Here is a 15278-nt window from a genome sequence, read left to right as displayed (position 1 = left end):
CACCAATTGACGAAAGTAAAGGATTAAAAAACCTTAAGAGAAACCAGGCTCAGTTGGGCACGACCATTTCGCCTATGGTCAAACATCTTGTGCAGAGCTGCAGTCTATGCACCGTAGGCTGGAGAACGCTAGACGTCTATCGTGGAGAAGCTGCAATAAGAGAGGTCATCAGCTGGTGTCCAGACTGGCCCTTCAGGCTTAATGCGAAGTCTCGGCTGTCGCTAGGGTCTTACAGGGATCACTTTAATGCTCTCCACTCCTCCATGACCACCAGAGCAGCTGCTCAGGATACGGCCTGGTCCAGGATTATGGAGACCTCGGGAATAATAAAAACAGACTAACAAAATTGCAGATGCGGTTTAAATGATGTCTTTAGGGAAGCGTTCCCAGCTCCGGTTACCCTAAAAAAATGCTGACTTACAATCCTTTAGAGGATTTTAATTTCTAAAGCTTTTGTGTTTTGTGTATATGCTAATGAAAAGAGTGGTGTCTTTAATCTAGTTTTAAACTGACCGAGTGTGTCTGCCTTCCGAATTGTGCTAGGAAGGCTGTTTCAGAGTTTAGGTGACAGGTCATGGAGGAGTGGAGAGCGTGAGACTGATTCCTGAAAGACCCCAGTGACAGACGAGTCTCCGCATTGATCCTGTGGGCCAGCCTGAACACCCACCAGTGATCTACTCACACCTGCAGCTTCTCCACAATAGACGTCCAGTGTTCTTCAGCCTCCAGCGCTTAGACTGCAGCTCTGCACTAAAAGTTTAGCCAGAAGAGAAATGGTCATGCCCAACTGAGCCTGGTTTCTCTTAGTTTTTTTTATTTTTCTTCTTCACTTTCGTCAATTGGTAAAGCTACAGGCTTGCTTGGTTTGGGACTTGTGGAGCTGCACTTCGATAGATTTGCTCTTCAGTGTTTGAACTTTCAGCAGTGAAAATTAAGCCACACTGAACTCAACTGAACTGAACTGGCACAGTTTCAATTCACTAGAACTTCCATGTTAAGCTGCTTTGACACAATCAATATTATAAAAGCGCTATAGAAATAAACATAAATCAATTTTTATAAATATGACTGCACAGAAAGCTCTTATCCTCTTGTTGCTGTTTTTCCTCTCTTCTACCACACAATGTCACTAATGCGCAGTTTTGCTTCTCAAATCAGCCACAGTTTAAACCGCCAGTGCTGTTTTCAGCTAACTGAACTGATGCACTTATTATTTAGTGAACGTGTGGACACTTTTTATCTGCTGATCTCAGTGTGTTCAGTGTTTTGAGCTTGAACGGTGCACGCGCAAACACACACGCACATCAGTTGTGCCCACTGGAATAATCCTCCTGTTGTTGGTATTTTCTTTGAGCAGGCCGTGGCCACTAATGCAGCAAGTCATTTTAATCCAGCCCATTATAGTGGCGGTGAGGAACGGAATGTCGCATTGTTTTCCAGATCCCGCTCCATGCTGACAACACTCGCTGATCTCTCTTTTGATGACGTCCATCTATTTATGTTTACATACATATACTATATGCATGTACACTAAAAAATGCAGGGTTCCACATAATCGATTTGAGTTTGGACAACATAAGGAAAATTAAGTTAGTATTTTTTTACTAATTTAATTAGATTGAGCATAAAACAATTAAGTTGTCACAACAAACTTTAAGAATTGTGTTGTTTCAGCTCATTTTAAACAAACGACAAACAAACGCCATTTATGTGAGGGTACACTGTTCCACAATTCCTTTGTTTTCCCAACACAAATTAATCAAGTTAACCTAATTGTTAGTGGATTGAACATTAAACATTTGAGTTGTCCTCAAAAAAGCCTCGAAAATTGTGTTAATTCAACTTGTATTAAATAAGTAGTTTGAACAAGCAGCAAGTCTACCTTAGTCCATTTCTGTCTATCATTTTCTTTCAATATGTCTGTTTGTCTACTAATCAATTCATTCATCTCTTCATGCATTATTCTATCTATCCATCCATTTCAGCACCATTGCAAAACTGATATTTGGATTTCATTCATATTAAAATCTAGTAAAGCAATTGCAAATGCCTGACCAGTTTAACAGTTTTTTTTTTGTTTCATGTCTCCCTAATAAATGAAATGGTCTTTAATCCCTTCCAGAAAACAAGGATTTGATTGGAGCTTTTACAATCTGGTACCAGAAATTCCTGTATCGGTTAATCAAGCATTTGGCAATCAAATATATTGAAGCTTAAAGTTCACCCAAAAAAGATCAAAACAAATAAAATCCTGTGACAAACCTGTTTCTTCTTTGAAACTACTGTGGATGTCAATACTTAAGGGTTTCCAAGATCTTCTTTTGTGGTCAACAGAAGAAACTGAATATTTGCAACCACTTGAGGGAGAGCAACTGTAGTGAGTAAAATGTTTTTTTTAGGTGAACCGTCCATTTAATTGTACATTATCCATTTAATTATGTTGTGTAACTATTAAAGCGACTAAACAGTTTAAAAGTACAGTACAGATGTGAATACATCACTGATGACAAATCCCACAACTGAAAGCTTAGCATTTTTATGAAATTACACTTTTAATAGTGCAAATGTCACACGACTGTTGACTGTGTGACCAAATATAACAGGTTCCAGTTGATTAATCTTTCACAAATAATGCCAACCCTCTATCTATCTATCTATCTATCTATCTATCTATCTATCTATCTATCTATCTATCTATCTATCTATCTATCTATCTATCTATCTATCTATCTATCTATCTCTACACTCACCGGCCACTTTATTAGGTACAGCTGCTCATTAACAAATTTCTAATCAGCCATTCACCAATCACATTGCCACAACTCAATGCATTTAGGCATGTAGACATGGTCAAGACGATCTGCTGCAGTTCAAACCGAGCATCAGAATGGGGAAGAAGGGGTATTTAAGTGACTTTGAATGTGGTATGGTTGTTGGTACCAGACTGGCTGGTCTGAGTATTTCAGAAACTGCTGATCTACTGGGATTTTCAAGCACAACCATCTCTAGGGTTTACAGAGAATGGTCCGAAAAAGAGAAAGTATCAAGTGAGCTGCAGTTCTGTGGGGCAAATGCCTTGTTGATGCCAGAGGTCAGAGGAGAATCGCCAGACTGGTTCGAGCTGATAGAAAGACAACAGTAACTCAGATTAGCACACGTTACAACTGAGGTATGCAGAAGAGCATCCCTGAACGCACAACATGTCCGACATTGAGGCAGATGCACTACAGCAGCAAAACACCACACCGGGTGCCACTCCTGTCAGCTAAGAACAGGAAACTGAGGCAACAATTCGCACAGGTGACCATGTCTGTCCATTTGTCCATCATCTGTTTATCATTCTATCTATCCGTCCATTTGGGCACAATTGCAAAGCTGGTATTTGGATTTAATTCCTATTAAAATCTCATAAGCAATCACAAAAGCCAACAGTTAGAGACTAGAAACTAGACAGTTTAAAAGTGCAGATATGACAAATCTCACAACCAAAAGCGATAACATTTTAATAATAATGACACTATTATTAGCGTAAATGTCACACCACCCTGTTGACTGCTAGTGTGTGAGCAAATATAACAAGTTTCAGTTGATTAATCTTTCACAAATACTTTCTATCTTTCTGTATATCCATCCATTTGTTCATCATTTTATCTATCCATCCATTCCAGCTCCACTACAAAACTGATACTTGGATTTGAAATATGTCTGTCTGACATCAAAGTGCTTGGTTGAGCGCGGGCGGTGCTGTGACTGTATGGGAGTGTCATTCACAGTTAGGCGTGTTCACTTCACTGTCAGTTCTCCACCGGACAAACACAGCTAAACGCTTTCTCACAGACGAAGCAGCTTCTGGCTCCTTCGCCACTCATTTACTGAATTTTTTTAAGCGCTGAAGCAGATTTTGAGTGCATCTGAATCGGGTTTTGCTCGTGGAGGTCTTGTTTTACACACAAGATAGAATCACTGTCCTGCAGACCTCAAGACATCAAGGTAACGGCAATGTTTGTTTATTATTGTGGTCGGACAAGCGAGTTTTTAGATAGTTGTCAACATTTAAAGCTGTAACAGTGATTATAAACTGTGCTACATGTAATTATAAAGCATAATTTTACAAGACTTAAAACTCACGTCTGTCCAAATGGCGCGTTCATGTTCGCGTTCGAACGTTTTTATCGATGTCTAGAATGTTGACTAACGCTAGCTGACGAATGCAATCGTAAGGAATGTGTTCTAAATTGGAATCTTCCTGACGAGTTCGGTTTCTTAAAGGTTACATTTAGAACCTATTAGTAGTTTGACGAAGACATATAGTTAAATCAGCTGCTCACTAGAGTTATTAAAGATTATGAGACAATTTCAGGCTGTAATAGAACATAGTCTAATATATAACATTTATAAAATGACTTTTGACACACATTTGTATAAGAAGCTCGATTGCAGTTTAAGTAATTGATACTGAATATTATATACACATACAGCATTTTAAAAGTTACACCTTTCACTTTTTATATGGAAGTAGTCTAATATATTTTATTGTTTTATTTTATAGTGAGCTTATCACGTGTATCTTGTCATGCAAACAGCAGTGAGTTGCAAACATAATACAGTAAAAGTTTTCCGAGGTGTAAATGATGACGAAATTAATAGGTTCATGATTCGTATTTATTCAGGTAATCTCTTGTTTTTAAGTGTTTTGAGTCACTAAAAGAACAGGCTTATAAGATTCATTCTCTCATGACACATCTCGCTGTATGTTTATGAAGCTTTAAAAACAAGCGACTCAAAAGAGTCATTTTTTCGGGAGTCGGTCTACGCTGCACTGTTCTGTATTGTTGTATATTCAGTCGCTGTATTCAATTGCATGTCAATTGCATTTGGTGGTTTTCTTCTTAATTTCTAAGTTGTCATCTTGGTATGGGAGTTTTTTTCTGAATGTTTCTAAAGATATTATGGTAAAGTTGGTTATATATTCGCACATTCTGACTTTCTCCTTAATAATATAATTTTTAGAAAAGTTTTCATTGCAAATTCTAGATGTTGAAATCATATTAGCAGCCAACAACCATCAAAGTACACCATTGTTCACAGTCAATAAAATAGTTCTAATGTTGTTGTAAAGTCATGTAATTTCAGTCTGAATATTCATAGTACCATGGTAAACAATGTATGAAGCTGTCATTGAATGAATGGAATATAATATATATGCGAATATAAAACCAAGCTTACCTGAATTCTATAGATTGTGGACCCTGAGTCATACTGTTATATGAACTGGTTGAAAAATTTTAAGTCACTGAAACAGAAGCAAAAGGCTTAGATCAGTATGTTAAAACATACAATTACATGGTTTCCCAGAGTGCTTCAAAGCACACCATGCTGAAAAAAAACAGCTTAAGGTGTTTAAATTGGTTAAGGTGGTCTCCCAAACTGAAAGGTCCCACAAACCCATTTAAAACAGACCATCAAAACCACCAGAGCTTGCTGTAAAACGCTTTTTTCTTCACCTTACCATGGTTGAAAAAGAATTTGGTGTGCTTCTTATAATATGTCACGATTATTATTTGACAGGTTTGTCTAATCTGGTTAAATAAACGTTGCATTATCTGGATTTTTCCTGTGACTTATCAATAGGTTGATGAATGTCAATATTCTAGCATTGCATAGACTGCTTCAATAATGCAAAGTTTTCTTAAATAAACTTTCTTATTATTAAAAGTTTCCAGTAATTTATGCCATTAAGTCTCATTTCATCATCATGTTTTCAACTCTTCCAGTACATTTTATATTGTGCAGTAAGTCACAACGGTTGAAGCAAACGTTCTGCTCCAGTGCATTTACACCTTATTGTCAAATTGCTTGCATAGTCAATCATTCTTGTTTTTCCACTCTTGCTCCTGCTATACACTGACCAGAATGTATCCTTATCAGCGCAGCTTGCGTGTATTTTAGTTTTTCAATTTTGTATATCTGACTCATTTGAAACTCTTCACTAAATCTGTGGACGTCCCTAAAGAAATTAAAAGTCCTAATTTAGTCTTTCATTCTCTCCAGAGCTCTAGGCTTATACGTGATAATGGTAACTCGTTCTCTGAGGGATCTCTAGCCCTATGGGCTTGGCTAAAAAATCACAGGATTGGTTTACTCTTTTCCCAGTAATCTTCTGTTTTTTTATAACTCATGAGCCAAACTGAACTTAGGAACTGGACTGTTTTTTCCCCCAAACCTCAATTATCATCTGACTGCATTTACACAACAGGGACAGATGAACGTCTAGCTTTGTCAATGGAATGTGGGTCAATATCCATTTAAAGACAAATTTCCTCACTTTTAACAGAGCGAGTGCTAAGTACTTATTAATCTCTAAAAAGTGGGTGAACAGATACTGGAAACTGCTGCTGTAAAGTGCTTGTGTTTTCCCATTTCCACTCTGTGGGCAGTAAACAGCACCATGTTCTCTGGCTTGTATAGTTGGAAACCAAAATGGTGCAGATTCCCAAGAGTATCAGGCCTGCAGACAGAAGAAAATGAAACATTAGGAGCCAAAAAGATATCACGGTTCTCACTAGTGTATTTATGGAGGGTTAAGATTACAGCAATGGTTTTTGGTTCTGAATGATGGACAGTTTACTTTACAAAAAAAAGTGATTCATGATTCAGACTGGGGCCGGCAAGGTAGATCGGTGGTTAGCACTGTTACCTCACAGCAAGTAGGTTGCTAGTTCGAGTCCCGGATGGGCCAGTTGGCATTTCTGTGTGGAGTTTGCATGTTCTCCCCGTGTTTGCGTGGGTTTCCTCCGGGTGCTCTGGCTCCCCCCACAGTCCAAAGACATGCAGTACAGGTGAACTTGGTAAACCGAATTGACTATAGTGCGTAGTGTGTCAATGTGAGAGTGTATGGGTGTTTCCCAGTACTGGGTTGTGGCTGGAAGCGCATCCGCTGCCTAAAACATATGCTGGAATAATTGCCGGTTCATTCCACCGGGGCGACCCCTGATCAAATAATGGACTAAGCTGAAGGAAAATTAATAATTGAATGATTCAGCTTAAAAGTCGTTTGAGAAGTAACAGCTCTGAATAATTCACTTAGTGAGTCTGGTTCAAACTTCTGATTTGTTTGTAAGTTCGAAGCTGTTTCATGAATTCATTTTCAAAAATAAGGTTATATTATCATGAATCAGACTTCAGGGCAATTGTGCAAAAAACTAATTTGTGCATATTTTTATTGTTTTCATAAAGATGAGATATATCACAGCTTACCAAACTAGATTTTAAACTGTTGTCACACAATTGGAATATTTAAAAGTGAAGCTATTATGACTTTAATATGTAACTATAAATAAATATAAACATTGGCATTTTACTGTGTAGATTAATAAATAAATACATCATTTATATATAAAGTGATCACAAAACAGGTGATTTTTTTTTTTTCGGACATTTTAAGAGTATACGTCTGAACGGCATGAATTGCCATCAGTCTACAGAGATTTCCCTGTATTTCTCTGTTGCAATCAGGATATCACACTAATTAACTCCGAAGAAGCCTAAGCAACGCCATCACTATCAGATTACTGTTGTGTTTGCGATAAGGAAAAAATGCTTCTTCTTTCTTTCCTTTTACTGAACTAGTCTGCAGTCACAGAAACAGGAGACTCATTAAAAACAAACAGATGGCCAACCAGAAAGTAACTTACTGTTATACAAAGAGTGGCTAATGCAAAATACATACATTCCTGATATGCGAGTCCCATCTACTCAATACACTACAATTATAAGATATGAATACAGCACTACAGCATACAAAAGAGAGAGATCGACTTAGAACGTCACTCACCAGTTTAATAATGATTTAATCAACTGTTGTTTGAAAATATGCAAATCTTTTCTCCTCTAAGGACTTCTTATGCAGTCTCTGTCGCCATCTTGTGGATGGACAATGTCAACTGTCTTTGCTCGGCTCGATGACAGGCTGATGGATGCCGATGTGCTTTATCTCAGAAATTATAATTATTTTAAAACAAGCACTGTCCTTGTAAATAAACTGCATAGTTGCAATCTAAACAACTACATTCTCAACTAATAAAGCCTCTAAAGTACATTATGTTGTCCAACAGCTGCAATATTTGTCAAACTGTAGTGGGTTTGTTGATCTGCTATCACTCTGTGTGGGCGGAGTAATACACAAGGGTGAAGAGGCAGTACGGGTTTTGATATTGCAGAGTATTTCACGGATATCAGCTAATCAGATTCGAGAACCAGACAGAACTGTTGTATAAATTGTGATATTTTCTATTTTAAAATTATTCTAATATATATTGATATTTATTATATTGTATGATCATTTAAAAGTGTATCATTACAATAACATAACATGAATTAATATATAAATACATTGAAAAATAATGTATCCCTATTTTATTGCAATTGCAATAGATTTTGATCTGAAGCTCTGAGTGTGTTCGTTGCACTTTGAAACTCTTTTTGGAGATAATGGTTTTCCAGTGCTTGCTTTTTGATTCCGAAGTGTTTTGGGCGCAGTTCAGCCTGCAAAGATGACATAATTACATGTGTATCATCACTTATGCGTCCCGTAATGTTTCAGTGGAGTCAGTTTCAGCTGTCGACGGTCTGTGATTTCTCCTGCCCTCTCTTGTGCACGCTAATGAAATCTAAATCACTTCGCCCATGGCTCTGACTCTTGATATTGCTCTGTGTAGGAAGGAGTCGAGCGAGCGCAACAGTTCCTGCGTGTCTGCTCTGCTGTAGTGGCTGTAGTGTGGGTGTAAGTGTGTTTCTAACATGTGTCTCCTCGAGCGTGTGTGTCTGTGTGTGTTTGCAGCAGGCATTTCTGGAAGAGGACGCCCTGCACCACTGCTCTGCAAGCTCAGACGTGCCTGCGGGTTATAGTCAGTGCTGAAAGGGTTTCCTGCGTACCGCTGAGGCCTCTTTGCTTTTGAGACAACCTCACTGACACTTTTTTCCATTGAAACGCAACTTGTAGTATAGAAGAAAAGAAGGCGAGAGCAGCAGCTGTTCTCACATAAGGTGTGACTCGTGCTGCTTTACAGTTCCAGGCCTGTGCTTTATGGCACATCTTGAACTTTGCCTGCTATTTGTTTTTGCAAACTGTTTAAGGCAAGATACTGCAGGTGAACAGGACAACTATTAACTAGTTATCAGTGTACTTACACATTGCAAACTGCAGAATATATCTTTCAGCGTCAATATTGCAATGTGCAAGTCTGCGAGGATCTGCAATGTAGAGTCAGGATCATAGTTGATCATTACATCATTACAGTTGATCAGAAACAGAGTGGAGTCATTTTAAATTTTAGTCTTGGAGTGAAAGTTAATTATTTTGCTTTTGTTTTTAAAGGGCTCCTATTTGACCCCTTTTACAAGATGTAAGACTTTGGTGTCTCCAGAAATATCTGTAAAGCTTCAGGTTAAAATACCGATTAGATTATTTAGTACAGCCTCTTGAATATGTCCATTTTAGACTCTTAGGACACTAGCTTTTTTTTATAGCCTGTGATTTTCTTGCAAATGAGCTGGTTCTTCCCACCCACCGCTCCCATTGGCTTCTCATGCAGACACAGATGAAGCAGATTCAGGATTCATTTTATGAGTCACTAACTATGTTCCATCCACCTATTTTTATGCACATAAAAAAAGGGTTGATGGAACGGCAATTTTGAAAATGTGCATAAAAACTTATGAAACTGAGTAGGATAAACTGAGTAGGATAAACTTTTTATTCGATAAGAAAAGATGCGCATGAACTGCGATGGAAACACTTTTACTGCACAAACTCCAGCATGCGCATTAAAAAAGGTCATGTGATTTTGTTAAAAGAGATCATGTGATGATAAAAATGTGTGTGAATGGACAAACAAGCAGGCTGAGCACACTTTAAAACATCTGAAATGTTGTTTTGGTCGTTCTTTCTGAGGTACAAGTGATTTATTAGATAAAGAAAAGATTGATACAGCTTCTCCTACTGCAGCAAATTCAGTTTTTAATCTTGATATTTGGTGCCAGATAATCAGGAAATGGTGATTTTGTTCTCTTTGACTCGTTGGATGGAAACGTTGCTTTATTCGCACATCTTTTATGCGATAATCCAGTTTTGCGCATAAAGTTAATTCGCATTTTTGGATGGAAACATAGCTAAATATAGCAAGTATGCTAATTTGATATATTAGTGATGGAGATATTCTGTATAGTTTTCTATATAGGGCTCTAGTGTGCAAACTAATTTCTAAATGTTGCTACTAAAACAATCTGAGGTCGCACTGAAGCTATTCGAGGGGAAAAATTAAATACATTTTTGGTTTAAAAGTATGAATATTTTGATAAGTATCGTTAATTGAATATTTATAACAATATGGTTTATTTTTGGTTCTGTTGATACTGGCTTTGCGCTCTTACGCTCTCTCTCTCATCATCACGCATTGGGCGCTACACACTACACAGCTCCATCTCCTTGGTATCTAGTGGCAAGATGACAAGTACTGAACCCCACGGCACCAGTTTTATTTGTTGCCGAGTTGCGTGTTGTTCCTTTTTTAAAATGTCTTTTTATTTTTAAATCTCCCAAGTTAATGTAACAATCTCCCTCAGAGATGTCGGAGTTCAATAGCATGTAGTAGGCTGTTGACCAACACCCCTGTATAAAATTTACACCTAGGCTATAGGCCTACTGCTCTGGTGTGTTATAAATTACATTTTTTAAATGACAGTGAGACATGCTACTACATTTAGTTTTTATTGTAAAATATATAACCCAGTGCACAGTGAAATAATATTTATTGAATGGCTTGCCTATTGGCAGCGTATAGCCGTTAAGCTTAAAATAGGCTAAGCATGTTTTTTTTATTAACATTAAAACAAATTACAAACTAGCCACCTTTTGATTTTTTTTCCATATATATTTTTTATCAAAGGTAAAATACAATTTATAGTTTTTTTGGTTTCAATTTTACAATTTTGTTTAACTTCTATAACATTGACTCTGATTGCATTTTTACAAATATTCTACGACAGACTTTTTGGCTGAAAGACATTTGTAGCTGTTAATTTCAGTGCTGTATTTTGACAGATTTCGCAAAGGCTTCAGCTATTGTAACTGTCAGCTGGTACCAGCCTCAGTTTCGCGACTTGACTCTTGAGTAGCATCTACGTATCGATGTCTGGATGACAGCGAGAGTGAGATGAGATAAGACCTTGGATTTGATGTGTGGCCGCACGTCATAATTACTTTACTGAAAATTTGATCTACTTTACTGCTCATCTAAATTGGCTTTTCATTAAACTGAAAGCCAAAATATTTAACTTTCGATTTTGGAAGAGAGTGGCATCAGTAAAAAAAAAAAAAAATGGACACAAACAGTTGGTGAAAAGAAAAACACACACACAGGATACACTCTTTCATTATTGACTTATTTAACATTAGACGCACAATAATTAAGTGCAAAAAAGAAAGGTGTAACTTCGCAAAAAAGTGATCACTGTGATTTCTGCGGTTTCTGTAGTTGCTTTGTTTCTCTATGGTTGGCTTGTCAATGGCACGGTACTGCTAAATCCCTTTCGTTTTATTTAGAAAATAAGAATATATAAGCCGGGTGACGCAGTGGCGCAGTAGGTAGTGCTGTTGCCTTACAGCAAAAAGGTCACTGGTTCGAGCCTCAGCTGGGTCACGCTGGTTCTCCCTGCGTTCGCGTTGGTTTCCCCCACAGTCCAAAGACATGCGGTACAGGTGAATTGGCAAGGCTAAATTGTCCTTAGTGTATGAGTGTGAATGTGTGTGTGGATGTTTCGCAGAGATGGGTTGCAGCTGAAAGGGAATACCGCTGCGTAAAAACGTGCTGGATAAGTTGGTGGTTTATTCCACTGTGGCGACCCCGGATTAATAAAGGGAATAAGCCGACAAGAAAATATATGAATAAATGATTATATAGCCTTATTAGTGTAATATAGTTTAATTAATGTAATTTATGAATATGCAAATTATTTAGTGATTTTTGCATTTAGGCATGGTGATGTGGTGGCGCAGTGTGTGAAAATGAATTTAGGCATTGGTCGAGTATAATAACTAATTTTACATGAAAATACAAAAGATTGTGTGGTTTACATGGTTTTTGATGGGTTTTTTTGCATGTTGATTGTAACAATCACAAAGATTTTTATCAAACAAATGCACTACCACAAAATGTTATTGTTGATGTAAAAATCATCTTCATATTCTAGGCTTGTTTATACTTAATATGAATATAAAGTTGTATACAATGCTATGTGGTTGAAAATTTGGATGCACCTAATTTTGTGCTGATGCATCTAAAAAAAAAAAGTAAGGCGCACAAGTGCAACCAGGGCAAAAAAATAGTCTAGAGTTCTGCTATATGCAAGTGCTGCTAAAGTGGAGTTTTTTAGCTCATTTAGACAAAGTGGCCTTTAATAAATGCCTCGTAATTAAAATTTACAGTCACAGAAAAACTTTAAAGTGTATTCTGAATATTTTCTCTCCATTTGACAAAAAGCTTTTGCCTGCAGTGTTAAAGCCGAATTGTTTTTTAAACAAAAATGTTCTTGATGCGCTCATGTGCAAAGGAACTAATTATTTACTTATTTCCAGTTGTTGTTTTGCAGCCTGAGGTGGACAAATGCACACAACACCTTAATTGACCAAAACATCATGATTCAGTCAGGGAGTGATTTGTGAATGCAGTAATAACAGTGAATGATTCACTGATTGGTTGTGTTTCAATCTTCTGATTCATTTGTGACTGAGTGTCTTAAACTCTCTTACACACCTATTGACTGGTAACTTTAATTAATTCTAATAATGCCACTTTTAACAACAACAACAACAACAAATACAGGGAGACATGGTGGCTCAGTGGTTAGCACTGTCGCCTCACAGCAAGAAGGTTGCTGGTTCGAAGTATGAATGTGTGTATGTGAATGAGTGTGTATGGATGTTTCCCAGTGATGGCTTGCAGCTGGAAGGGCATCCGCTGTGTAAAACATATGCTGGATAAGATGGCGGTTCATTCCGCTGTGGCGACCCCTGATTAATAAAGGAACTAAGCTGAAAAACAAAATGAATGAATGAACAACAAGTAGATTTGTTTTTTGTTTCTCGATTTGGTTTGCAGTAAATTATCCTCAGTAACTTCATCTTTAAGTGTTGTGAGTTTACGTCTCTTATAACATGAAAATACAACATGTGCCAAACATCTTCTGTAGTTTGTAAAAAGAATTGATAATTTTAGAATTTGTTAAGTTGGATAAGTTGGTGGTTAATTTGGCTGTGGCGACTCCTGATGAATAAAGGGAATAAGCCGAAGGAAAATGAATGAATAAATTAAATAATAAAAAAAGAGTTTGTTCATAATAAAAGTTCTTTGTAAAATACTTTAAAGTACTAAATAAAATGTTAAGTAGTCTTAATAATACAATTTACACTTATATAAAATTACGAAATGTATATAAACAGTATTTTTCCTATTATTATTATTAGTAGTAGTAGTATTTACCCATAAGACAATTATTATTCTGAAATGCGTAAATTAATAACTACATTAGTTCAATGATTATATTTATTATTTTTAATGCATTATTAATTGTAACTACTTATTTTCAATAGTCTACTATTGTTATAAATAATAATAATACTTAATAATAATAATTATAAATTTGCAGTTAGATGTGCTTTGCCATTTTTTCTGCCTGTTTGCTTTAACATATTGTTAGTGTTTGCAAAATGCCTTAATACATCATATACTGCCCATTTACATACTAAAATCTTCTCCTTTGTTGGAGAACAGTCAATCAGTCTCAGATCAGCAGGTGTGGAGCAGTCAGAGTGTGTGTTTGCAGTGTGTGTGGGTGGGTGGAGCAGAGCAGCAGGGGAAGCCGTGAGTCCTCCTCCTCCTTGCTCATCCTGTCAGTGACGGGGAAACTCTCTCCTCTGGCCAGATGCACATGTGTTTCCCTGGAAAAGCTGAAATGGCTTGATTTGATTTGATTTAATCTAATAAAGAGCAGCTCATAATGACCAGCAAAACAAACATTTCCCCTCAGAACCAGACGGGTAACCCAAGAAAAATGACAGTAATAATTTTTATGTCACAACCGGCAGTGATTCCAGTTAGTTCAAGTGCTGCTGCGTTAATAATATGCAGAGACAGTGTTTGTATTGTTCTTCTGTTATTTTTTGGGTAACAGTTTTTTGTTATTTAACAGATATTAACAGCATAACTGTTGTTTGTTTTTTTAATAATAGATGAACAATAAAAAAACAAGTACTTCTAAATCATTTGTTAATTTTATTTCAAAGTGTTACCATTATTTCTGTCATATAGGCAGTATTTATTATTTATTAAGGTATTGCAAATTATATTTGATATAAATGTAAATAAGATTTTCATTAAAAATGTCAAGCAAATATATTATAATAAGAACAATAAGAATAACTAGCATCAATATTATTTATCTATCTATTTGTTTAGTTTGTTAAATATAGGTAATTTAATTGGGGCAATTCAATCAAATGTAGGTAATTCAGGTGTTCAATTAATCTAATAACATAATGATGAGATTAATGACGACTGTAATTTTATTTGATTCCTTGCAAATTTGCTGTAGAAACAATCTTCATATTTCAAGCACATGAAATTTTATTTTTATAGTCTTATACTGAAGTTTGCCCTGCGCGCTTGTGGTTTTTTTAGTTACTTATTTGGTTTGGTGCGTTAATCTTATCCATGCTATTATAAAAAAAAAAGGTAATGATTTGCACTCAATTGCTTCGTACTGTTTTTATTTTTTATTTTTCTTACATTTTCCGGGTGATTAAAAGACAGACGTTTCGGCACAAAGCCTTCCTCAGTGTGCACACATGAATATATGAGCTCTTGTAGATCAGCTTAAACAAACAGCACAAAGCTTTAACCGTATTGTCCCTAAATATAGAATTCAAAGGCAAATAATACTTGAATGGCTAATATTAGATCACTAGAACAGGTTTGTGACCACAGTATTTTGATCTTGCGTGAGAACCACCCACGCCACCTCTGTCACTATATAGTCTGTGTTGTGTTCCAAGTCCAGCTTTTCTGGTAAAGTGGGTTGGAAAGGTAGTTTAATAGGCGAGATAGTGAAGGGCACGGGCGATTAAAGCTGTCATTTGTCAGCCTTATGTAACAATCATTTACATTCTTTTACTTTCCTTTTTACAGTGTATTTTTTGTGCATTTAAGTAACTGGCATCTTAA

General features: G+C 36.5%; 1 protein-coding gene across 3 annotated transcripts in view; it reads left to right on the top strand.

The window, feature by feature from the left end:
• Positions 1 to 3814: 3814 nt before the first annotated feature.
• The window catches only part of dgkaa (diacylglycerol kinase, alpha a), a 65377-nt gene continuing 53913 nt past the window's right edge, over positions 3815 to 15278 (top strand). For 2 of the 3 annotated variants that reach the window (XM_005162328.6, XM_073938711.1), the window contains exon 1: positions 3816 to 3990. The gene's annotated coding sequence lies outside the window, so the exon portion shown is untranslated. Of the gene's footprint in view, positions 3991 to 15278 lie in introns of all 3 variants that reach the window. The other variant, NM_001045315.1, reaches the window with a different exon arrangement.

Source organism: Danio rerio, chromosome 23, assembly GCF_049306965.1.
Source record: "Danio rerio strain Tuebingen ecotype United States chromosome 23, GRCz12tu, whole genome shotgun sequence".
In the NCBI taxonomy this organism is placed as follows: Eukaryota; Metazoa; Chordata; class Actinopteri; order Cypriniformes; family Danionidae; genus Danio; species Danio rerio.
Note: the sequence above shows the minus strand (reverse complement) of the source record. Positions and strands in the feature narration are given on the sequence as shown.